Genomic DNA, 26,377 nt, shown 5'->3' with positions numbered 1-26,377 from the left:
TGAGTCCAGAAGCATCTGAGAATGCATTAATAATGGTTAAAACAGGAGACACTTGATCTTTATCCTTTAAAAATAGTGTAGTGTCATCTGCCAATTGTGATATGCGAATCTCTCTGTTAAAGATATTAATACCAACCAAATTATTATTGTGTAGAATATCTATAGATAGAGTTTCTACAACAAATAAAAATAAGAATGGGCTCAAGGGACAGCCCTGTCGTATACCACGAAGCACAGGAAATCTTGGTGAAGTACATGAATTTAGAATTACACAACTATTAATATCTTTGTAGAACATTTGTACCACATTAAGAAATTTTAAGGGGAATCCAAAGGCTTTCAAAGAGTCTAAAAGGAATTCATGCTTTACGGTGTCGAAAGCCTTGTAAAAATCGAGGAATAGGATAATAGCATCAGAGTCTATTTCATTTTTATAATCAATTAGATCCAGCACAAGTCGAGTATTACAACTAATATGACGCCCTTTTATAAATCCAGTCTGCGTTTCATTTATAATATAATGTAAATGTCGTTTTAATCTTTTGGCAAATATGGAAGCAAGTAATTTATAATCAAAATTTAGAAGTGTAATAGGACGCCAATTGTCAATAATAGTTGGATCTTTGTCTGGTTTGGGAATGAGAGATATCACACCTTGTTTCATAGTAGGGGTCATTGTTTCATTCTCTAAACACTCTTGAAGCATTAAAAGAAAGGGTTGCTCTAAAAATTCCCAAAAATGTATAAAAAATTCTAATGTTAGGCCATCAGAGCCAGGCGACTTCCCTTTTTTCATTAATTTCATTGCATCCCTAATTTCATTTAAAGAAATTGGAGCTTCACATAATACTTTAAACTCATTACTTATCTGAGGTATATAGTTTTCTATTTGTTGTAGGTAAGATCCGTTTTCGCTTGCATGAGAGTCAAGAGAATATAGGTTTCTATAAAAATTTGAAATAAAATTTCCAATGTCTTCCTGATTTTTTGATAAGGAATTATTTATTTGTAGAGCAGAAATACTCTTTCTTTTAAAATTTCTTTTCTCAAGTGAGAAAAAGAAGCTTGTATTTTTCTCTCCTTGCTCAATCCACTTTGCTCTGGATCTAACAAAGGCACCTTTAACAATTTCTATATACAACTGGTCTAATTCTAATTGACAGGATTTTAACTGAGTAATTTCTTGAACAGAGAGATTTTCTTTTCTAATCAAGGCATTTATATTATTTAATAAATTAGCTTCCTTACTGGCATTAACCACTCTTAAGGCTTTAGATCGGTTTATAGCTAGAGTTCTAGCTTTAAATTTAAAATAATCCCAATCAGCAGCATGTGACTTACTCACACAATTTGAGAATATTTCATTAGCTAAATGTTTAATCTGACTATTAAAAATTTTATCGTTTAACAAATTATTATTCAATTTCCAGTAACCACGTAAGGTATTCTCCTTACGATTCGTTTGCAGAACTAGTCTAATTGCTAAGTGATCAGAAAATGGAGCATACTGGTGACTTACATCAAATACAAATTGTAACAGCTGTTGAGAAACAAGGAAAAAATCTATTCTAGATTTATAAGTTTGCAGATTATTACTCCATGTGTATTCCTTCACATCAGGATGAAAATGTCGCCAAGCATCTGTTATTTGAAGATAATCACACAGAGTATAAATAATGTCATTACTGCGACTCATTTTTGGGGGATATCGGTCATATGAATTATCTAAAACCTCATTAAAGTCTCCAGCAAATATAACAAAAGCCTGATGATATTTATTCTTTAAAGCTTCAATTTTTATCTGTAGTAAAGAAATAAATGCTTTATTGACGGAAGTTAAATTGTGGCCATATATATTAACTATTATAAAGACTGCATTATCAAGTTTAGTGACAAGAATAACCCATCTACCCTCTGTAGAGGCTAGAGATTCAACAATATCTCCTTTAAATTTATTGATGAGAGTGATAACACCCGCTGAATGATTAGACCCATGACTAAAATAGGCCCTATCACCCCACTGTGATTTCCAAAAACGAACATCATTCTCACAAGAATGGGTTTCTTGTAAAAGTATTAAGTCAACATTCATTTTCCTACAATATAAAAATAAAGCCTTTCTTTTTGTAAGATCTCTCAAGCCACGGGTATTTAACAAAACAATACTCAAAGAGTTAAACTCAAAGTTTTTAACATTCATATAAAAAAATAATAATAATAACTAGAAACAGAGATAAAAGAGAAAACTAGAATAAAGTTGAATGCAAATAGAACAAGATTAACAATGCACACTTCTTGAACTTACCGCTGTAAACGAGTAACGGCAAAGAGGAGAATAAAGCTAACATGAACCTTAGCCAGTAGTGCAATTACTTATGAAGGAACAAATTACATATAAAATATAGTCATGACAGTCAATAGGGAAAAAGAAAAGTCTCAGATATACCGTTAGTTATTCTTCAATTGGAGATTGCTTAGATAACTAAAAAATTACGTTCGGCTACATATGCTCCGTAAAGTTTTTAGGGAATAAGTTCAAGTTTTTTTCCAGCAACAAAAGCATAGGGGCCATTCCACGAAACCTTTTTGCCTTCCTCACGAGCCTTCTTCACTAAAGGCCATAACTTGGCTCTAGCATCCACATCCTGTTTGATTAACGCCTCCTTGATGCGAATTCTGTTTTCCGCTAGATAGCGAGACTCTTTTGCAGCTCGCCATACAATGTCCCTGTAGGTACGCATAGTAAAACGCATCACGATGTTACGAGGTGCTCCGTCAGACCTCCTTAGCCCCAGGCGGTGAGCAACATCAATTACATCTTCCATCTTGTCTTGTATGCCAGGGACCACCTGTTTCAGGATGCTGATCGTCACACTTCTCGTGTCTTCTCCGTCGCGCTCTGGAACCCCTTGTAACTTAAGATTCCATCGCCGGGAGTAGCGCTGCATTTCGTCAAAGTTCTCTTTTAGACGTAGATTTTCTGCCCACAATTCTTTATTCTCCTTCTCAATTAGAGCTATTTTAACGCCATGCGTCTTGATCTCTTCACTCATGTGGGAGACTTTTTCAGACAATTTATCTAGTTTTTCACAGGAGACTGCGACCGTATTGTCAATGGAAATCACTTTGTCGTGCGTTTCATCCATTTTAGCGGTTAGCTTCTGAATCGCGTCAAGGAGTGTAGATAAGGATATTTCATCCGTACCTTTTGATCTCGTATGATTCTTGGATGGAGTAGAACAAATAGGCTTTGCAAAAACCTCTTCATTGGCACCAATTTCTGTCTCAAGATCGATATTTTCCAAGTTTGCAGACTCCATGTCCCCTTCTTCCACGAGGTATCCAGCCAATATAGCACTTTCCTGAAGGGACTGATTCTTTCTTTTTTTCCCCATTGTCACGTCAGAAATTAAAAATGTCCGTTAAAAATATTCAGGAACACATACACTTTCAAAATTTAAGATTCTACATGCAAAATAACCATTTTGTTAACTTTAAAACTCCTCGTAGTACCTAAGCGCTAAAAAACGTGACCATTCACTCCGCTGCCATCTTGGCTCCCTTCCACCCTCGGCGTAGGTTATTGACGCACAGGGTACCCCTTTAGCGTCATATTTAGACGTGCAGGGATTCCCTATAGAATCTGTGCCTGAGCCTGAGGCGTCATAGGGAGACGCTGGAGGCTCGTATAATTACCAATAGATGTCAACGCAATTTTTAAAACCTGATTTACGCCTATTATCGCAGTTTTTTATTTTAAAAATATGTAATTTTTATTTTGTTCATGAAAAGCGTCTGTAAACTGGGTCGAAACTACTGTATGAATAAACTTCGGTCCACGTGACATCCCTTCACGGTGAGTTTAACGCTGCTCTGCTATTGGTCAAACTGCATCAGCGGTGAGTTCTCAGATGAGTTCAACTGTCAACATTAAATATTACGTTAATGCTGCATAATATATTTTTATTGGAGATTAGTTGGTGTTTATAAATATGTTATCATTTACTTCAAATTTAATGAGTGAAATTATATTCGGTTGCCCAGTTTAGGGTAACTATGCCTAATAAAACTTTGATTCATTCATATTATTTATTGTTTTTTTACTTTAAGAAATATAAAATTTCAAGTACTAAGTTTAAAAAATGTTTTTGGCTGATCTTTTTCATTTTAAATTATTTATTGAAGTTCGGGTCATTGTATGTGGCGATCTATTTTTTACAGTCTATGGTCGCGACCCCAAGGTTCATTGCGATCCCAAGGTTCACTGCGGTTTTCCACAAGGTACAGTAAGTAAAAAGTAAACAAATAAAGACGATTTGTTGATAAAGCATGTATTGTAAACTAGAGACGTTATACATCAAGTTCATTTATTAAAAAAATACTTTTTCTTCACATATAACGTTGGTCATGCATAGCTCAAAACAATAACGTTATATACATTTTAAGATGAGGAACAGTGTTACCAGATTGTTGTTTTCCACAATAGAATTCGTGCAAAATCTATATATAATATGCAATTTACATCTCTAATAATACAAATGTATTCATAGTTGTTTCAATATTAAAGCAAATCAAGTGTTTCCAAAGGTTTAAAGGCTACATTGTAAAAACAATTATTTTCCATGCCTTAAAAGGAAAAAAGGCAGAAATTTTGCCCGTCTGAGCACATTTTATTCACTGTACAACACAAAACTAAACAAAAAAAACAGCTTAATCTACCTCACACACACACACACACACACACACACACACACACACACACACACACACACATATATATATATATATATATATATATACAGGTGTAAATTATAAGGTGTTCACTGTTCAGATATGAATATTTTCTCTTTGCTTTTTTCAGGTTCTTTAGATTACTTTAAAAATCCAATTTAGTTTTCTAATAAGCTAAAAGTAATGTCACTTTACCAATGTCTATATGTTAAATTGCACTTGTCTCTCTCTCTATCTCTGTTAACACATTTGTATTTGTTTGATTAATTCTTGTGTCTTTCAGCCTGTTTCTGCCTATCACCACGAGTGATTCCTTGATACTCAGATTTATCATCAAGATCTCAATTATAAGCTCAAGTCTTGATGACAACTTGATGATCTGCAGGAAGCACCACCATGTAAAGACGGCCAAGACCACTCTGGAATCAGTCAAGGGTTAGGGAAGTTTTTCATTCCATGTATTTTAAATATCTACATTGTTTAGGCATATATGATTGTATAAGATGAAATGCATTTATTCTTTCACTACTATTGTAATAACAGAAAGAGACGCATTAGTTTTACTATTACTATTGTTTATGAAAAACATTGTAAACTACAGTATAAGAGAGTGAGAGAATATCAGCAAGACTATTACCTATGCTATGTTTAATAAATAATGTTGGATATAATAGTCTGATATATACTGATCAAGTCAACAAAAGCTGTTTTAAAAAATACTCATTGTAAAATAACAAATTTATGCCAGGCTTTCATATATGTCATGAATATATGCAAAATTACCTTATTCAGATACTCTTTAGTTCATTAAAAATTGTATTTATTCAATTTTATTAAAAAAAGGCTTTAAACTACATTACCCACAATCCTTTGTCACTGTATAGATGGGACGGGAAAGACATGGCGGTACAAAATGTAGTTTATTGAAAGGTGTAGTTAGGGTTAAGTTTAGGGTTACGATCTTGGTTAATCGGTAACTATTTGAAACACAGCGATAACTCATTGATAAAGGACACAGTTAGTAAAGAGATCAGGATAGTGACTGCACTTCTCATTATGAACACCCTTATACTTCTCAAACATTTTTATCACCACTGATGTCCACTGCTGTATTTTTCATTGAAGGGAATGCTGACACAAATTCCAGCAAGTTTTTTTAAATAGCAGAATATGGGTATTATTGGGCCAAAACCTTAAAAAATATAAGATGCAAGATTTGAATCTTGATGAACATATTGTTAGTTTACTTCTTGCAATTTAAAACACACATCTCATGTTTGACTTATCAATTATATGAAAACTACAACAGCATACTGTGCTCCACCCTAAAAATATTTCTAAATTATAACAAGCTTATTGCTTTACAAGGCTAAACATTAATTTCATGCCTGCATGATTCACTGCTATAACTGTAACCCATTACACTCTTAACCCAAACTAGTTGACTTTATTAGAAAACTGCATAGAAACCTGTTGCCTTAAACCCTTTATGTTTTTACACAACTAAACTAAAACAGCCCTCATCAACTAAAACATTGTTTTTACAATGTAGTGAAACTAAACAGCCCTCTTTAAATTAACTTAGAACCTTTACAATCTTCTTGGACTTACAGTAATATTTTAATTCAAGTACGGCTGTTAAGTTGTACCTGAAAAGCTGAAACCATATAATAGGAAAAAACAAATACTATGGAAGTCAGTGTTTGCAGGTTTTCATCTTTCTTTAAAATATATATTTTTGTGTTTAACTGAAGAAAGCAACTCAGACATATTTGGAACAAGTGAAGTATGAGTCATTAATGACAGAATTTTCATTTTTGGATGAATCTCTTTAAGAGTATACTGAAAGAAATATCCTACTCAATGAAGCTAACTTCAGCTGGATGTGTAGCCCCATGAGTACTTATCTAGAAATCAAAACAATGATCACGTCAGTCCCATTTTAGGCCCTTTATATCATATTGACCAAAGAATGGACTACTTAGTGTTGCAATAAAATAAAAAAAAAATTATAAAACTATGACTTACCACACAATACAAGACAAACAGTGAATTTTCATCTCTGCCTTTGCTGTACACAAGATGAGGTTCCAGCTTTAAAATGGCACCATAACACTGATCATGAGTGGAGCGGTTGTGCTGCTCTGTGGGGTTGTGACTGTTCAGATGAAGTGCTGTGAAGAGTTCTTTGTTAAAAGAAAGTACATTCTTTTAAAATCTGTACATATTAACAATGAAAATACAATGATTTTAAATAATGATTAATTCTGAACAAAAACCTTACCCTTAGTCAAGATGAATTCATATGTCAAAAGTTTCTGCATCTGAAATGAATAAAAACAGATGTGACATTAGTTAAACCCACTAAACTACAAGATACATCAGTACTGCATTAAGCAGTTGTAAAGTAATGTAAGTGTAGTCCAAAATGAGCCTTAATCTGTTTAAGATAATGATTTAAAAAATGTTGCTTGTGTTGAAAACAATCCTGCCACTTGTAATACATATGATGGTCAATGGTAAATTTCTGATAAGGTGCCAGGTAATCCATGAGTTTTACCATTACCATCATGACTGACATAATATTTGACAAAGACAGCTTGTTGTGCCTCTTTACCACAATTTAGAGATGAAAGATTCTTTCTTTTATTAAATAAATTGGTAAAGGCCAAATTATACTGGTAATAGTGTATGATATTCATTGTGTGACATACATCAGCTTAAGTTACACTTGAGCTTTTGTTATGCTTCAAATACTTTTACTTGAAATGGGTAAATTTACTACTGAAATAAGGGCATAATCAATTACATGCCCAGCAGTTTTGCTTTTCTCAACAGACTTATACCATATTATAAAAAATAAATAATAAAAAAATATATACAGTTTATACAGTATATATATATATATATATATATATATATATATATATATATATATATATATATATATATATATATATATATRTGTATATGTGTGTGTGTGTGTGTGTGTGTGTGTGTGTGTGTGTGTGTGTGTGTGTGTTTGTTTTAAGGCATGGAAAATAATTGTTTTTACAATGTAGCCTTTAAACCTTTGGAAACACTTGATTTGCTTTAATATTGAAACAATTATGAATACATTTGTATTATTAGAGATGTAAATTGCATATTATATATAGATTTTGCACGAATTCTATTGTGGAAAACAACAATCTGGTAACACTGTTCCTCATCTTAAAATGTATATAACGTTATTGTTTTGAGCTATGCATGACCAACGTTATATGTGAAGAAAAAGTATTTTTTTAATAAATGAACTTGATGTATAACGTCTCTAGTTTACAATACATGCTTTATCAACAAATCGTCTTTATTTGTTTACTTTTTACTTACCTTGTGGAAAACCGCAGTGAACCTTGGGATCGCAATGAACCTTGGGGTCGCGACCATAGACTGTAAAAAATAGATCGCCACATACAATGACCCGAACTTCAATAAATAATTTAAAATGAAAAAGATCAGCCAAAAACATTTTTTAAACTTAGTACTTGAAATTTTATATTTCTTAAAGTAAAAAAACAATAAATAATATGAATGAATCAAAGTTTTATTAGGCATAGTTACCCTAAACTGGGCAACCGAATATAATTTCACTCATTAAATTTGAAGTAAATGATAACATATTTATAAACACCAACTAATCTCCAATAAAAATACATTATGCAGCATTAACACACTATTTAATGTTGACAGTTGAACTCATCTGAGAACTCACCGCTGATGCAGTTTGACCAATAGCAGAGCAGCGTTAAACTCACCGTGAAGGGATGTCACGTGGACCGAAGTTTATTCATACAGTAGTTTCGACCCAGTTTACAGACGCTTTTCATGAACAAAATAAAATTTACATATTTTTAAAATAAGAAAACTGCGATAATAGGCGTAAATCAGGTTTTAAAAATTGCGTTGACATCTATTGGTAATTATACGAGCCTCCAGCGTCTCCCTATGACGCTAAAGGGGTACCCTGTGCGTCAATAACCTACGCCGAGGGTTCCTGACCAGGCGTCAGTATATGACGAGTTGGGAGTGAGAACGTGTTGGTTTTTCTACAAACGTAACGCCTGGCATTCACTCCAAAGAGTTCAATTTGAGTCTCATCAGAGCAGAGAGTTTAGTTTCTTATGGTCTAAAGGTCCTTCAGATGCCTTTCAGCAGATTGGATTGCTGCACAGACGGTTGTCATTCTGTAAGGTTCTCCTCCCTCCACAGAAGAACGCTGGAGCTTAGACACTGTGACCATCGGGTTATTGATCACGCATCCTAGATGATTATTCAGCTCTAGCAAGAGTCCTGGTGGTCCAAACATCTGCTGCTTAGGAATGATGGAGGCCACATGTGCTGATTGGAACTTTCAGAGCAGCAGAAATGTTTCTGAAACCTTCCCCAGCCTTTTGCCTGGAGACCATCCTGTCTCGGAGGTTTACAGACAATTCCTTTGTCTTCATGCTTGGTTTGTGCTTTGACATGCACTCTCAACCCTAGGCCCTTATATAGACAGGGGTATGCCTTTTCAGATCATGTCCAATCAGCTGAATTGACCACAGGTGAACTCCAGTTGTCCCCTCCTGATGCAGGGGAGAAAGACAGTGACTACATGGATATCAGTAATCAAATTGTTTGCCTTAATCTGAAAAAGACAATAATATGATGAAGGTGTTTACATGAGTTGCCTTTTGAATGTTTCTTTCATGATCTCATTTTACATGTTATAGCACATAATTCGCTTAACATCATTGCCACGCTATTGACATTTCCTCCAGAGTTTCATGTAATTTCGGGTGTTTCGTTTTTAATTTGTGGACTTTCACTGCCGTTTGGCACTTTCACTTTCATTCAGGAACATTTGACATTGGTGTTTTGTGACCCTTCAAAGCCCTGAATGTCCTTGGCTCATCTATGAGTTTCACATCCTGCCTTTTAGAAAAACAGGAAGAAGGAAAAAAGAAAGGTAAACAGACGAGAACACAGTGTACGTGACTTTCATCTCCATGGAAAACAAGACGCTTGACTGCTCATCTCTTCTAGGTATCTGAATCAGCAACAAGCAAAGGGTCAAACTGGACTTATAACCAAAAAAGGCATTAATGCTGGAACTGAGTATATATATTTCTGGCTTAATAAGCCATTTTCAGTAGCTAAACACTTCGAGCCCCAAGAAGCTGTACAGACACCGCCCAGGGTTGAGGAATCGCAGAATACAATCTTAATTATAAGGTGAGAACTAATTATTTCAATGTAAATAATGGTGTGTGTGTGTGTTTGTGTGTGTGTGTTCATATATATATATATATAAATGTAATATGAAAACTGCAAGATTTTTCTGTGCTTTTTATATGCATAGAAGGGCAAGTCTCTCTCTCTCTCTCTCTCTCTTAGGTTTTAAAGGATAAAATAGGACTTAAATCATTTTTGTTAGAAGATTAAAGTTCTGTTATGTAAATATAAAGAAGACAAAATCAAGAATGAATAAAATAATTAATTTAAATTAGTTTTAATGTAGAAAAGATACAACAGAATCAAGATTAGACAGTGATTGTGTCAGAGGACCATTTATAAATGTGGCATATGCGCCAAACACGGATGGAAATGTGTGTATGCCACTTCCCACACAAAAGTTGTTATCTATAATAAACTGACATGAGAATGTACGCAGCTGTAAATAAACTCTAAGTAAACATATTTACTTCAATATTAACTTAATGGCATCATTTTAAATCGTCATCATGAGCCATATTGCTTAACAAATAAAAGTTATTCTGGTGTGCGTTCACTTTTAGGAAGGTCTCTATGCACATTTTATAAATCAACTCCCGAGCATTTCATTTAGAGTAGAGAAAAGAGAGAGTGTTATAAAATAGGAGTGTTGATAAAAAGAGAAATCTTTAGAGGATTCTTGAGACAGAAAAAAAAACTGAAATGACAAGTTACGCTAAACCCATTACACTGAACAAGGGTTTCACATGTGAGTGTTAAATAAGTGACTTTTTACAGTATATTAACATTGAAAGCTCTTCATAAATCCTTTATGATTACAAACTCCTCAGCTTTGTAGAGTTTTGGTTTCCCATATCAGATGTTAAATAACTTTTTTCCATATTATACAGTTGTGATAAGGCCATTAATAATAATAATAATAATAATAATAATAATAATAATAATTCCTTCCACTATTATGGCACTTTTCTGGACACTCAAAGCACTTTACACATTGGGGGAATCTCCTCATCCACCACCAGTGTGCAGCATCCAGCTGGATGACGCAACAGCAGCCATATTCAATTCAATTCAGCTTTATTTGTATAGCGCTTTTACAATGTAGATTGTGTCAAAGCAGCTCATATTGTGCCAGACCACACACCAGCTGATTGGTGGAGAGGAGACCGAGCAAAGAAGAATGATATGGGGATGGTTAGGAAGCCATGTTGGACATAGTCTAGTGGGCAAATTTGGCAAATGATGCCAGGATTATTAACAACCATATAGAGTCAGGAGCTTGGTTTAACGTCTTATCTGAAAGACGGGTAAAGTAATATGTAGTCAAAATAATATACATTTTTTGCATTTTATCCACTAATACCCTTATCCTCCAGCTCAAAAACTCTTTGCAAAGCTTTCTAAACCACCCAAAATAAGGGGCAGTTCACTCACTCAAAAGTGCAAATTTTATCACTGTTTACTCTCCCTCAAGTGTTTCCAAACCTAATACGACGTTTTATAATACATTTTATTTATAATGCGCTTTTCTAAGACCCAAAGTGCTACAATAACAGAGAAATAAAAGTAGTGGTTAGTGCTTCGACAAATGCACTCTGTTGCTCACGGTGACCCGAGTTCGATTCCCGCCTTGCAGTCCTATGCCGATCCTTCCCCTCTCTCTGCTCCTCATGCTTTCTTGTCAATTCTCTCTACTGTCCTATCCAATAAAGGTGAAAGACCCGACATTTTTTTTTAATTAATTAAACATGCAATAAAATACAACTATACATGAAAAAAAGTTCATATAAACACAGATCAGGGGCGGATTGGCCATCGGGCAATTCTGGCAAATGCTTCAAGGGCCGGACCATTTTTTAAATGTGGGCTGGTCAGTTTAAAAAAAATAATGATAAAATTTATATATATATATATATATATATATGTATGTATGTATGTATGTATGAATGTATTGTTTTTAATTGCAGGCAGCTTTTAACTCTTGCAAGATCTGAAAATATTATGATGATGATGATAATTATAGTAATAATAATAATATTAATTAAATAATTGTTAATCGCACTGGTGGGTGGTTGGTTGGGGGAATGCGTGTTTTTTATTTATTTATTTATTTATTTATTTATTCATTTATTTTTTATTAGTATTAAGTAATTATTATTTTTATGACTGTTTTTTGTTGTTGTTGTTGTTTTCAATTATTATTATATTTTATTGTTTGAATGCAAGTTTTATGTTTATGTCTACAAAACGTGTATTTCCAAGTAAATGTCAATGAAATTTTCTGATAATAAAAATATTGAAAACAAAAAAACATTATTGTTAAGCATTTGGCCCAATCAGTGACCGCCGGCTGGTTTTGAGAGGGGACCGACCCAATCAGAGGTTACGTGAACATAATCAAAATCTGGCAAAAATCTGTCTATAATTGTCAGAGATGGACCATAAAAAAAGGAAAGGCGGTGCTAAAAAGTTCCAACAAAGCAAAAAAATCAGACGCTGCAATAATTAACTGAAATAATCTCAAAAGGTTTCAATTCGGCTGCTGCATCAGGAGACAACAGCGCGCTGTTGAGGAAAAAATACTAAAAGATAAAAGTCATTATCCTAAAATATACTAAGTAATTATGACACCATTCATGCTACTTCTGACAGATTTGACAGTAACCTGCACTCTGTTTAACAGTTGTAAGCTTAGCGTAGAACTCCCGTACATTTAAAAATGTCATTATCAGCAGATAATGTGGCAAGAGGGTACACAGAATGCTGTATGCTACTGTACTAGAAATATAGTCTAACATGCAAAGCTATAGCCTGGAGGCATTTGTAGGGATACATCTAGTCTTTATAGTAAGCGTTAAATACATGCATAGGTTACAGTATGCATTTAATAGAGGCACGGAGAATGACAACGGGTTGTTTTTGTTTTGTTTTGTGTGGTAATGTGGGCTGGTCCGCCCCTGACATAGATTAATCAAGAATCTAAACATGCAGTCTTAAAAAGATGAGTTTTAGCATCTTCTTAAATCTAGCTAGTGTGGAAGCTTTTCTTACAGAGTAAGGGAGAGCATTCCAGAACCTGGGTGCAGCAACAGAGAAAGCTCTCTCCCCTATTGATTTTAGTCTACAGGGTGGTTGTTGAAGGCCGAGAGTATCAGCAGGGAGCGAGAAGGTGTATACTGAGAGACAATGTCACAGATATAGGAAGAAGCGGTACCATGTAAAGCTTTATATGCAAGTGTGAGTGTTTTTAAAATGATACGGGACTGAACTGGGAGCCAATGCAAGCTATAAAGCACAGCAGTAATGTGCTGCCGTGGTGGAGCGCGTGTGAGAATGTGTGCTGCTGAGTTTTGAATGTACTGTAGCTGTTTGATTCATTTAGCAGGTAAACCAACACAGAGCGCATTACAAGAGTTGTTGGAAAATAGGAATCTTTTTATTATTATTTTTGTCTCTTTTTCTTTTAATCAAACAGTTATTTGTATTGGTCATGTAAGGGTCATATACTTCTACTGTTGTGTGTGAGTGCTGTGCATACTAATTAGCATTTTTGCAGAAGTAGATAGAAGCGGTTCCAAAATTAAATTCAGCTCTGCAGAAGCTTCCTGTCTGAGGAGAGGTGTTAAAACTGAACACAGAGCACAGAAATTTGTATGCTTTTTTTTTGTGCAGAGGATTCGTAGAAAATAGGAAGTATGTCTGGGGTGCGGCCAATGGAGGACTGAACAATGACTGACAAATGACGAATTCCACTAAACTCCACCTGTGACTATCAGCTGCCTGTATAAGTTGAAGTCGGGGAAAGAAAGTTGTTGCGCACCTCCTTAATGTAACTTCTGCATTGCATTGAGGATAACAGAATTCTGTGAATCGAATTATTCATTCGTATCCTATATATTGTTAAGATTTTTGACATTGAAGAAAAACCTCTCCTGACCTTTTTTCTTGAACACGCATGGAATTGATTTAATATTCCAACATAGTCAATCCTGGAAGTGACAAATGCATGAATGAGTCTTTCAGCATCTGGTTGAGTAAGGTAGGACCTAATTTTCGCAATGTTTCTCAGATGATGAAAAGCAGATTTTGTAATGCTTTTGATGTGTGAGTCAAAAATGACACCAAGGTTACGTGCTTTGGTAGATGGACAGACAACAGCATTATCCAGATTCAATTTAAACTCACTGTCTTTGAGAGTGGCTGCTGGTGTGCCAATAGGGAATACCTCTGTTTTAGAACAGTTCAATTTTAGAAAATTTTAATGCATCCACATTTTAATTTCCAACACACTCTGAGGATTGAAGCAGTAACAGACAGATTGGAATTTGAGCTGATATAAATTTGGGTATCATCAGCAAAAAAGTGGTGTCTCAGTCCATATTTGCTGATGATATTCCCCAGTGGAAGCATCTAAATGCTAAAAAGTATGGGACCTATGACCGACCCCTGAGGGACACCATGGCAGACCCGTCCAACATCAGATTGATTATTTTCCATGACCACTAATTGCATACGATCACAAGAAAACCAGCCACAATATATCACAATTTTGGTAAATGAAGGGGGAAAATGCATCAAAAATGTATGATGAATTTCTTTTATAAACATGCATTTATAGAATTGCAACAATGTAAAACAAGTGCACATCTGTCAAACAAGCTTAAAAATGCTGATGTGCAGAGAGCAGTTTATGACTGAAGAGAGCACATCTCTATCACAGCAGCAGAATCTCAATTTAGTGGAATATGCATTTAAGAAAAAAAACTGCCAAAATAGTAATTTATTACTTATTATTATTTATTAAAACACTTATTACAACTTGACCAACTAATTTTATGTAAACATGGAAACGCTCTGGTTACTAAAGTAACCCTCATTTCCCGAGGAGGGGAACGGAAATGCTATTGGTGGATTTGATTCTAGGAAAATCCACGAATGGGAGGATTCGGTTCAGAAACCAATTGTCTGAAAGAGTATGGAACGGGCCAATGAATGCCAATGAATTGGCAGCGTAAGCCTGCGCACGTGTGCTTCATTGACAATTATCAACGCATATAAGCACAGGTGGAGCAAGCATTCGCTATCAGACTTAACGGCTCCCTGGCCAGGGGGGGCTGCCTGCTTCCGAGGTGCTCGATGCTCCCGCTTTGCCGGAGGCGCAGGCGGGGGCAGCACTCATTGGCGGGCGCCCTCGGCGAGGAGCAGCGGAGGTGGATGGCTCGGCGGGCGGAGCGAGCTTACAATCCCGCCGATAGATGACATTGCCCATCGAATCTGACTGCTCTCTTACCGCCTTGAATTCCTGGGTGCATTCACCGACAGTGTCGCCGAACAGGCCAGCTTGGGATATGGGGGAGTCAAGAAAGCGGACTTTGACGGCTTCGCGCATATCAGCCAGGTTTAGCCAGAGGTGGCGTTCCTGGACCACTAGTGTGGACATCGTCCTCCCCAGCGCACATGCGGCGGACTTAGTAGTCCGAAGAGCATAGTCGGTCGTGGTGCGCTGCTCGTTTAACGGGCCTGGGTTAGACCCGCCCTCGTGCAGCTCGGCCAGCACCTGCGCTTGGTAGCTCTGGTAGGTGGCCATCGCGTGCAAGGCGGAAGCAGCCTGGCCCGCAGCCTTGTAAGCTCTGGCTCCGAGGGAGGCAGATAACCTACAGGCTTTGGACAGGAGACAGGGCGGACCCCGCCAAGTAGAGGCGCCATGCGAACAAAGATTGACCGCGATAGCGTGCTCCACCGGCGGGATTGCCTCATACCCCCTGGCAGCTCCACCGTCAAGGGCGGTAAGGAGGACTGCGTGAGCCTACTGTGCACCTCCGGGAAGAAGGGTACGAGAGGCTTTGAGGGCTTCGCCTTCTGATCCTCTACATAGCACCCATCTAGTCGGTCCGGCCGCGGAGTTGGGGGATGAACCATCTCCAACCCCACGGCCGAAGCAGCCCGGGAAAGCACGGCTAACATATCCGCCTCAGGATCCATTTTGACGGCGCTCACCTGCCCTGAGGGGGCGAGCGGGTCTATATCTTCATCGGACAGTGAAAGCCCACCCTCCGATGCTGCTATAAACGTCTGATCTCCAGTGTCAGTGAGCGTGAGAGCTACCATTTGATAAGATGGATCATTCCCACTGCCCGAAGCTTGGATGGAGCGCCTGGAGGAGCAGGAGGTCTGCGAGCCCGTGGGTGGCGGATTATCTCCCGCTGAGACCCTCAGATCTGCCCGAGTGCCCGCTGCAGAGCAGGGGACAGCTGGGGTGGTTCGCTCTCCTACGAAAGCTAGCTGAGATCTTAGCTTTGCAAGGGTCATGGCATCGCAATGACGACATGGACCGCCCGCGAGTACCACATTAACATGCTGGACCCCCAAACTTGTAATGCAGTGATCGTGCCCATTATCCGGAGACAGGAAACCCCCGCATCCAGAATCGCACAGTCGGAGCGCCATCCTGAAAAGGACGTGCTGCGCGACTGTGTTGCTCTTTTAGGAAAGAAATGCAACTTAAACGCACCGCTCTGGAGGACCGAACCCAAAGAACGCCAGGCATGGGAGAATCCCAGCTCAACCGTCTGCCGCCGCGTATACCCACTCTGGACCGGGAGACACTGGTTCGCTCGGATATCGCTGTACTCAGCAAGAGGAACCCTCATCGACTCGATCAGAAAGTCTCTGAAGCGAAAAGGATAGCTAATGCTTGCTCCACCTGTGCTTATATGCGGAGATAATTGTCAATAAAGCACACGTGCGCAGGCTTATGCTGCCAATTCATTAGCATTCATTGGCCCGTTCCATACGCTTTCAGACAATTAGCTTCTGAACCGAATCCTCCCATTCGTGGATTTTCCTAGAATCATATCCACCAATAGCATTGGAGTTCCCCACCCGAAGGGGAAAATTTTATGCTTAGCCCTGGTTTATTTTTAATAAAAAAATATGTATTCCCACAATTTTTTCAACTGATCAGAATGCTCTGAGAGGTGAGCACAGACTCCTCTGACCACATATGTTTTCAGCAGTGGAGAACATTAGTTCCCCTTCGGGGGGAACTTCAGCACTATAAGTGGATTTGATTGTAAAATCCACGCATTTGGAGGTTCGGTTCAGAAGCTACTCGTCTGAAAGAGTATTGAACGGGCCAATTAAGAATGAATTGGCAGCGCAAGCCTGCGCAGGTGAGCGGCATAAGCAATCAACTGAGTATATAAGCTCACCTGGCGCAGCAGACGCTATCCTTTTCGCTTCAGAGACTTTCTGATCGAGTCGATGAGGGTTCCTCCTGCTGTGACCAGCGATTCTGAGCGAACGAGAGCATTCTCCCGGTCCAGAGTGTGTACACGCAGTGGCAGACGGTCGAGCTGGGTTTCTCCCTTGCCTGGCGTTCTTTGGGTCCGGTCCTCCAGAGCGGTGCGTATAAAGTTGCAAACTTCACAGAAAGAGCAACACAGTCGTGCAGCACGTCCTTATCAGGACGGCGCTCCGACTGTGCGTTTCTGGATGCGGTGGTTTCCTGTCCTCGGATGATGGGCGCGGGCACTGTGTTACATGTCTGGGGGTCCAGCATGTTAATGCGCTGCTCGCGGGCAGTTCATGTCGTCATTGCGATGCCATGACTGTTGCGCAAGATCGCGGTTAGCCTTTGCAAAAAGGCGAACCACCCCAGTTGTCCCCTGCTCTGCAGCGGGCACTCGGGCAGATCTGAGGGTTTCAGCGAGAGATAATCCGTCGCCCACGGGCCCGCGGACCTCCCGCTCCTCTAAGCGCTCCATCCAAGCTTCGGGCGGGGGAAGCGATCCGTCTAACAGATGGTAGCCCTTACGCCCGATGACACCGGAGACCAGATGTCCACCGCGGCATCGGAGGGTGGGCTTTCATTGTCCGATGATGATCCAGACCCGCTCGCCCCCTTCGGGCTGGTGAGCGCTGTCACTACGGATCCTGAAACGGACATGTTAGCCGTGCTTTCCCGGGCTGCTTCGGCCGTGGGTTGGAGATGGTTTATCCCCCAGCTCCGCGGCCGGACCGACTAGAGGGGCGTTCCCTTCTTCCCGGAGGTGCACAGTAGGCTCACGCGGTCTTGTAAAGCACTTTTTTCTGCTCGTGCTGCGTGTTCCTCCACCCTAACCACTCTTGACGGTGAAACAGCCAGGGGGTATGTGGCAATTCCTCAGGTTGAGTGCGCGATGGCGGTAAATCCGCGCGGCGCCTCTTCTTGGCGGGTTCGCCTCGTCTCCCATCCAAAGCCTGTAAGTTATCTACCTCCCTCGGAGCTAGAGCTTACATAGCTGCGGGCCAGGCTGCTTCCGCCTTGCATGCGATAGCCACCTACCAGCGCTACCAAGCGCAGGCGCTGGCCGAGCTGCACGAGAGTGGGTCCAACCCAGGCTTATGAGCTTCGCACCGCCGCCGACTTAGCTCTTCGGACTACTGAGTCCGCTGCGTGTGCGTTGGGGAGGACGATGTCCACATTAGTGGTCCAGGAGCGCCACCCCTGGCTGATATGCGCAAAGTCGATAAAGTCCGCTTTCTTGACTTCCCCATATCCCCAGCCAGGTTCGGCGACACTGTCTGTGAATTCACCCAGGAATTCAAGGCGGTGAGAGAGCAGTTGGTGGGTGATGTCTTATCGGCGGTCCGTAGCCCGCTCCGCCCGCCGTGCCATTCATACCTGCTCCTCGCCGAAGGCGCCCGCCTACGAGAGCTGCTCCGCCCCCGCACACGCCTCCGGCGAAGCGAGCGCGTCGGGCACCTCGGAAGCAGGCAGCCCCCCTGCCCAGAACGCCGCTAAGTCCGGCAACGGACCGCGAAGCGCCCCTGGGACAGGCCATCTGGAGAAGAGGGAACTTGCTCTTTCCCCGCTGGAGGGCGGGGCCCCATTTCCAACGGCACTTTTTACTGCCATGAAAACATTATGAAAGGGCACTTTTCACTTCCCCAGATGTGACAGCCCGAAATCTGGCAGTCTGGGACGCTATGCTTTCTAGCTTGCAGATTCGGTGCGTTTCGCCAGTGGCTCACGAGCGCTGGGAGGACGGTCTCCTTTCTCCCACCCCTCGAGCCTCCCCTCCGGAGCTCGGGTTTGGAGTGAGAGCAAATATCTCACCTCCAGCTTTTCCGTGGGACCCGCGAGCTTCCCGGATCAGCACACCCACTCCGCGCTGCCCCACTGCTGGTACGTCAGCGATTGTAGCGATGAGTCCATTAGCGAGAGCTCTGCCTGCCTGGTTAGCGCGGGCCAGCTCTTCGCGGTGGCTCATACGCACAATCAGACTCGGCTATGCGATTCAGTTCGCGAAACGGCCCCCCAAGTCACGGGTGTGTATTCACCAGGGTCAGCCCCCTGTCCGCCCCTGTCTTGCGAGAGGAGATTGCTGTCCTCCTGGCGAAGGATGCAATCGAGCCGCTCCCTCCAGCCGAGATGGAGAGCGGGTTTTACAGCCCACGCTTCATCGTGCCCAAAAAGAGCGGTGGGTCACGGCCAATCCTAGATCTGCGCGTTTTGAACCGCTGCCTGCACAAGCTGCCGTTCAGAATGCTCACGCAGAAGCGCATCCTCAGGTGCGTTCGTCCTCTGGGTTGGTCTGCAGCATTAGACCTGATGGACGCGTATTTCCATGTCTCCACTCTTCCTCGCCACCGACAGTTTCTGCGGTTTGCGTTGAAGGTCGAGCTTGGCAATACAAAGCCCTCCCCTTCGGGCTCTCTCTGTCTCCGCGGGTCCTCACCAAGCCCGCGGAGGGTGCCTCAGCGCCCCTTCGGCTCGCGGGCATCTGCATACTCAATTTCTTTACGACTGGCTGAATTGCCCTCTCTTTTGATTATGCACAGAGTTGATTATGCACAGAGACAAAGTGCTCTGGCACTTCCACCTGTGGGGGTTTCAGGTCAACCGAGAAAAGAGCAAACTCGCCCCCGTGCAGAGGATCTCTTCTCTCGGGCTGGAGCTGGACTCGGTCACCATGGCAGCGCGCCTCTCCGGAGAGCGCGCTCAGCTGATGCTGTACTGTCTGAGAGAGCTCGACAGTAAAATAGTGGTCCCACTGAAACTATTTCAGAGGCTCCTGGGGCATATGGCATCCGCAGCCGCTTCATGCCGCTCGGATTATTCTATATGAGACCACTTCAGCACTGGCTTCACGATCGAGTCCCCAGACGCGCATGGCACGCGCGCGCACACCGAGTCTCTGTTACTGCGCTGTGTCGCCGCGCCCTCAGCCCTTGGAGCGACCCCTCGTTCCTACAGGCCTGGGTGTCTCTAGAACAGGCGTCCAGTCTTGTTGGCGTTTCAGCAGACGCTTCCAACACGGGCTGGGGGGCTGTGCGTTGCGGGCATGCGGCTGCGGACCTGTGGAAAGGTACCCAGTTGCATTGGCATATCGCCTGGAGCTGTTGGCAGTGTTCCCCGCTCCCCACCGTTTTTTTCCGGTGTTGGAGCGGCAACACGTGCTGGTCAGGACGGACAGTACGGCGGCGGTGGCGTATATCAGCCGTATAGGGGGTATGCGCTCTCGCCGCATGTCTCAGCTCGCCCGCCGTCTGCTCCTCTGGAGTCATCCGCGGCTGAAATTGCTGCACGCCATTCATATTCAGGCAAGCTCAACCGTGCAGCCGATGCGCTCTCACGGCAGCCTTGCGTCCTGGAGAATGGAAACTCCACCCCGAGTCTGTTCAGCTGATATGGGCGCGATTCGGGGAAGCCCAGATCGATCTGTTGCTTCCCCCGAGATCGCTCATTGCCAGTTGTTCTTTCCCTGACCGAGTGCTCTCGGCACGGATGCACTGGCTTACAGCTGGCCTCGGGGCACGCGCAATACGCGTTTCCCCCAGTGAGCCTGCTCGCGCAGTTACTGTGCATGGTCAGGGAGGACGAGGAACAGGTTGCTGGTTGCGCCCCTCTGGCTCAACCGGACCTGGATGTCAGAGCTCTCCCTCGCGATAGCCCTCCCCTGGCAGTCCCTTCGAGAGAGCACCTACTCTCTCAGGGACAGGGCACCACCTGGCACCCTCGCCGATCTTTGAAGAGATTTTTAGACGCGAGGAAGACTTAGGTAACCTCCGATTGCGGTGGCTAATACCGTCACTCGGGCTAGAGCCCCCTCCCCGAGCGCGCCTATGCCCTGACGTGGAGTCTATTCACTGAATGGTGTGTCTCTCGCTGAGAAGACCCCCGTAATTTGCCAGATCAGCGTTGTGCTTTCTTTACGCCGAGAGAAGTTGGAGAGCAGGCTGTCGCCCTCCACACTCAAGGTTACGTGGCTGCCATCTCCGCTCTTATAACGCGGTGGCTGGCAGCACCGTGGGAACGCATAACCTCATCATCCGGTTCCTCAGGGGCGTTAAGCGAATTAATCCACCCCGCCCCCTCTCATGCCCTCTTAGGATCTCGCCCTCGCTACACAAGCCGCGTCAGATCCCTTCGATCCTCGACTCAGTATATTTCTGTCCCTGAAGACAGCTCTGCTGGTCGCGTTGATATCGATTAGAGGGTCGGGGACCCGGAGGCATTTTTCGGTCAGTGACTCGTGCCTGTAATTGGGCTGGCTTCTCTCACGTATGAGACCCCGCCCGCGATATGTGCCCAAGGTTCCTACCACTCCGTTTTAATACGAGGTAGTGAGCCTGCAAGCGCTGCCCTCGGAGGAGGCAGACCCAGCCCTTATTTATTGTCCAGTTCGCGTTTTGCGTATTATCCGGACCGCACTCAGAGTTTAGATTATCTGAGCAGCTCTTCGTCTGTTATAGCGGTCGGCAGCAGGGAAGTGCCGTACCGAAATAAGTTCCCACTAGATTGTGGATGCCTTTCTTTCACTATCAGAGCCGAGATGAGCCGCGTCCCCCGAGAGCGCGTGCGCACTCCACTCGGAGCTTCGCATCCTCTCGAGCGCGCGCACGCGGCGCCCCTCTAACAGACATCTGTAGAGCTGCGGGCTGGGTGACACCCAACACATTTGCAAGGTTTTACAATCTGCGAGTGGAGCCGGTTTCCTCAAGGGTATTAGGTAACCCTTGGTGATTGAGGAAACAATTCGGTAGGGTGTTGAAACACGCTTGCTGCGCCATTTTCCCTAACACGGAGATACGTGCGCCTTTTTATCTGTCAGTAAAGTTCCCCATCAGGTGAGCCCTGCAGATTCCTCCGTGGCCCCCAGCACTGACTCAGCGGAGGAGTCACTTGCTGGCCCACTACGTTGTAGGTCTGCCCACTGGTCAGCCCGCGTTTTGGGTAAAGGTGCCTGCTATGCGTGGTCCCCACTAGGCGATCCCATATGCTTATTCAGCCACGGTTAAGTCCCCCCCCCCCTGGGCGGACCCGTGTCTTCCCTCCCCGCTAACCACTCTTTTGCTATGCGTACTCCCCCTTTTTAGGGCTAGTCCATATGTAAATTCTGCCATCTATCCCCCCTTGGGTAACGGATGGCCTCCGCAGCGTCCTCCCTATCGGGATTGCACGCTTCCCAACGTACTGTCGTATTTTCCTAGAATTATCTAGATGCTCATGACTTCCCAAAAAATATATATAAATCCGTAAAACTTCTGTTGAAGTAGGATAAATTAGGGCCAGGGACACGTTGGAGGACCGCGCCCCCCATGATGTGGGTGCGTCACGCTTGCTTGACTATCTCCTCATCGGGGGTGTTGGTAAGGTGCAGTCATTATGGCGCTTTCAATGGGCTCCCAATGCGTGGATTTTACAATCAAATCCACTTATAGTGCTGAAGTTCCCCCCGAAGGGGAACGTTCGAGGTTACTAAAGTAACCCTTCGTTCCCCGAGGAGGGGAACGGAAGCACTATACTCCGTCGCCATAATGACTGTCCCTTAGCTGTTGAAAGTCTCTTCAGCTTAAAAAGGATAGCGTCTGCTGCGCCAGGTGAGCTTATATACTCAGTTTATTGCTTATGCCGCTCACCTGCGCAGGCTTGCGCTGCCAATTCATTCTTAATTGGCCCGTTCAATACTCTTTCAGACGAGTAGCTTCTGAACCGAACCTCCCAATGCGTGGATTTTACAATCAAATCCACTTATAGTGCTTCCGTTCCCCTCCTCGGGGAACGAAGGGTTACTTTAGTAACCTCGAACGTTATTTACTTATCTATTTAAGTTATTTAATTTCCCTAATATTTTTTTGCCAAAATACCATCTACAAGACTTTGACAAGGGGTCCGTTCTTCGTACGTGGATTACTCAGTTAGCTGGATTTTGATATTGACGATTTGACACGATCCAGGATCGTTACGTTCTTCAAAGCTGATCCGAGAGTTGTTGTCATAGCAACAGTTCTGCTAGGTCAAACCTGATCGGGAGCAGGTTCAGTTCATATAAACAGGATTAGATCGGCTTAGTTCAAGCAAAGATAATACAGAAAGTATGTTCCCAATTCTGATATTTTCTTACAGTAGTAGTTATATACACTTAGGAAAATGGTACATATTTTTTAACTATATATATAAAGTTATAGTTATTAATAAAATAAATAAAGGTATACATATTAATAAAACGTATGCAAGCTGCACCCTTGAAATGAAAGTACAAAGACTGCCACCTGCTGCAAAGAGAAAACTTATAGATTGATTTTTTTAGGTCGCTTTAGTACAAATTGTGTATAATAGAAATGCACAATATGTGACTTTTTTTAAAGCAATAATACATTTATGCAGTCATAAACATGTTTTGATAGTTAATATGCCAGTGATTTGATGCTTCACAAAAGTTGCAGACGCCTTTACCAATATCAAAATGCTTTTGTAAACAACCAGTTATTCTTTACACCGATTAAAAAACGGCTACTATAATAAAGAAAATCTTTTCTAAATGTAAAACTAAATACACTGATTTGCATTGAAATACATGATGAAGACTCTTGACACATGAAAGTGGAAAGCCTGCAGCTCACAACAAATGTGGACGTTTATTGCGTGTCATACTTAACAAACGGTTTACTGCTAATTTGACGTAATTTTGCTCACATGGATAATTGAATATTAATCAGATGATGTCATTACGCTGCTGTGCCGTCAGCCAATCGTTGCATTGCTGATCATGATTTCGAGGATCGATAGATCTGTCCTTCAAAACACACGCAGCGATCTCAGATCAGTTTATCCAGACATTCTAATCTAATTCACGAACTTGTTTGAAGAACCAAATTAGCGAGAGATCAGTTATCAAGATTAAAAGATCCAGGATCTGCCAAATCATCTTAGATCATTTAAGCGAGGTACGAAGAACGGACCCCAGGTCTGTAAGAGTCAAACAAACGCAAGGCCCTTCTAATTAAATGTTTATGTCCTATTGATATCTTTATATATTTTGGCGGAGTTAAAAAGTTTGAGCACATAGGAAGTTGCACTGGCCGCGGGCACGCGCGAGCGATATAGCGAAGTGAAAGCGTGTCTGTTAGAAAGAAACTAGTGGCAAATTTGAGGGAACTGGATGTCTGAAACACACAAATACTGTATGCCTGAGATTTTCACCATTGCAATGGCTCATCTGTCAGTTGTTTACATGACGCTGGTGTATGTCTAATGATCCGCCATTACGGGAAGCGCCACCTAGTGGTGGCTGGGTGTATTGTAGCTAAAGCGGTTATCTGCTGCAGTCAGTGTGGAAAACTGATTAATTAAACCAGATCTTTTGTAATTTTAGGTAAATATTTTGGCGCCTGTGTATGTATCGCGGTCAGAAATAACACTATAAATGGGCATATATTTTGTCCCACCACTAATCCACAACTCAACAAACTAAAACGAAAGTCACACAATAATTTCAAGCACTTTTGGGGGCCCCCTGGTGGCCTCGGGACACTAAGCAGCCGCTTAGTTCGCTTATGCCTTGGGCTGGCTCTGTGTATGAGTGTGTGTATGAATGAGTGTGTATGGTTGTTTACCAGTACTGGGTTGCGGCTGGCTGGGAATCCGCTGTGTTAAACATATGCTGGAATAGTCTGTTCATTCTGCTGTGTCGACCACTGATGAACAAAGGGAATACGCCAAAGGAAAATGAAAGAATGACTTCCATAGAAAAAGCAGATGATATGGAAGTCAAGGTTACTCAACAGAAGAAAAAACTCAAACAGGTTTTGACCAAGTGAAGGAAGAGTAAATTAGGATAATTTCAGTTTTGGGTGAAGTGTCCCTTTACTTAATTGAATAGTAATAACACATTATATAATGTGTTTGTGTGTGTTTGTAGGAGAGCAAATGCTGGTGTAAAATCCTCCCAGCAGACGTGTGTGTTCATCTGACCTTCAGTTTGTTCATGTGAGTCCATCTTTATCTTTGTTTTTCCTATTTGTCTGCACATTTGTTTTAGCCTGGTCAGAGGAGAAGATCCCTTGAAGACCTCTGAAAAGTTAAATTAAATCACACAAGAGCTGAAACAGAACAGAAAAGTTCCTCAACTTTGTGTCCAAAAAGCTGTCATGACTGTCTTGGACCACCAGATGGCACTGTAGTTCACCAACAAACTCTCATAGGGAACTACAGTTGTTTAAGAACTACAAGCCCATACATTCCCTCGTGCACACACCCGTTCTTCCTTTTATACTGATTGCAATACACAGCTGTCTCCGTTTCCGTTTGATTTCCTGGACTATTTATACACCTTGCACCCGTTGTACGGAGTCGTTTGTCTTTCTTGTCTGGTATTTCCTATTAAGTGGTATGTTGTTCCTGAGCCTTGTTCTAGTTTATCTCGCCATAGCTCCTTGTTTTGTTTTGTTTTGTTTTGTTCGTTATTGTTATTTTGATACTTTGCTTTTTGGATGTTTTGTTTTTCTGCTATCTGCACTCTCATTAAAACTGTGCTTGGATCCTACACCCTTTTTGTCTCCGTCCCTCAACATACCGTGACAAAAGCACAATGATGGCATCAGTCAGCAATATTTTGATCAAGGACTCTTTCATGTATGTTGTCAAGAGTTTGTTTCCTAACAGGGGTCAGTTATTTTTAACAAAAGAAAAGATTGAAAATACATGTGACATTACACCAGGTTATTACTGGACAGATGATGAAATTATAAAAGCTTGGAAAGAAAAACTGAAAATTACAATGCTTAAACAACAGGAAAGACAACGCTGGGATCGTGTGATGAAGATTCAAATAAGTTCAATTGTTCTGTAAAGAATTAAGTTAAATTGCAGAAGCACAGTCTGATGTGATTAAAAGTCGAAACAAAACCAAGCCATGTTACAAATTTAAGCCAAAAAGCAGATTTCCTAAACCAAAGAGGAGGCCAAAGACACCCTGAGGAAGAAAGAGAAAAGATGGAGATGAACACTTCATATAAAGACACAAGATTTTCACACAGCAGACAAGCTGAGCAAGACAACTCAGGAAAAGAATCTGAAGTTGAATTTGTCGATGAATTAAATGATGGATGTCCTTCAAGACAA

General features: G+C 41.9%; 2 long non-coding RNA genes across 8 annotated transcripts in view; one reads left to right on the top strand and one right to left on the bottom strand.

Moving 5' to 3' along the window:
• Positions 1-26,377, top strand: part of LOC141381096 (uncharacterized) — a 49,528-nt gene that overhangs the window by 11,869 nt on the left and 11,282 nt on the right. For 2 of the 7 annotated variants that reach the window (XR_012400710.1, XR_012400709.1), the window contains exons 1-2: positions 9,611-9,721; positions 9,799-9,987. This is a non-coding gene — a long non-coding RNA (uncharacterized lncRNA). The other 5 variants (XR_012400706.1, XR_012400707.1, XR_012400705.1 and 2 more) reach the window with 5 other exon arrangements.
• On the bottom strand, positions 6,760-8,138 carry LOC141381102 (uncharacterized). Its single transcript, XR_012400721.1, has 3 exons — positions 8,104-8,138; positions 7,016-7,055; positions 6,760-6,917 (listed from the first exon to the last, which is right to left on the bottom strand). It is a non-coding gene; the product is annotated as an uncharacterized lncRNA (long non-coding RNA).

Source organism: Danio rerio, chromosome 3 (genome assembly GCF_049306965.1).
Source record: "Danio rerio strain Tuebingen ecotype United States chromosome 3, GRCz12tu, whole genome shotgun sequence".
Lineage (NCBI taxonomy): Eukaryota > Metazoa > Chordata > Actinopteri > Cypriniformes > Danionidae > Danio > Danio rerio.
The sequence above is the reverse complement of the archived record's forward strand: the minus strand, read 5'-3'. Positions and strand labels throughout refer to the sequence as shown.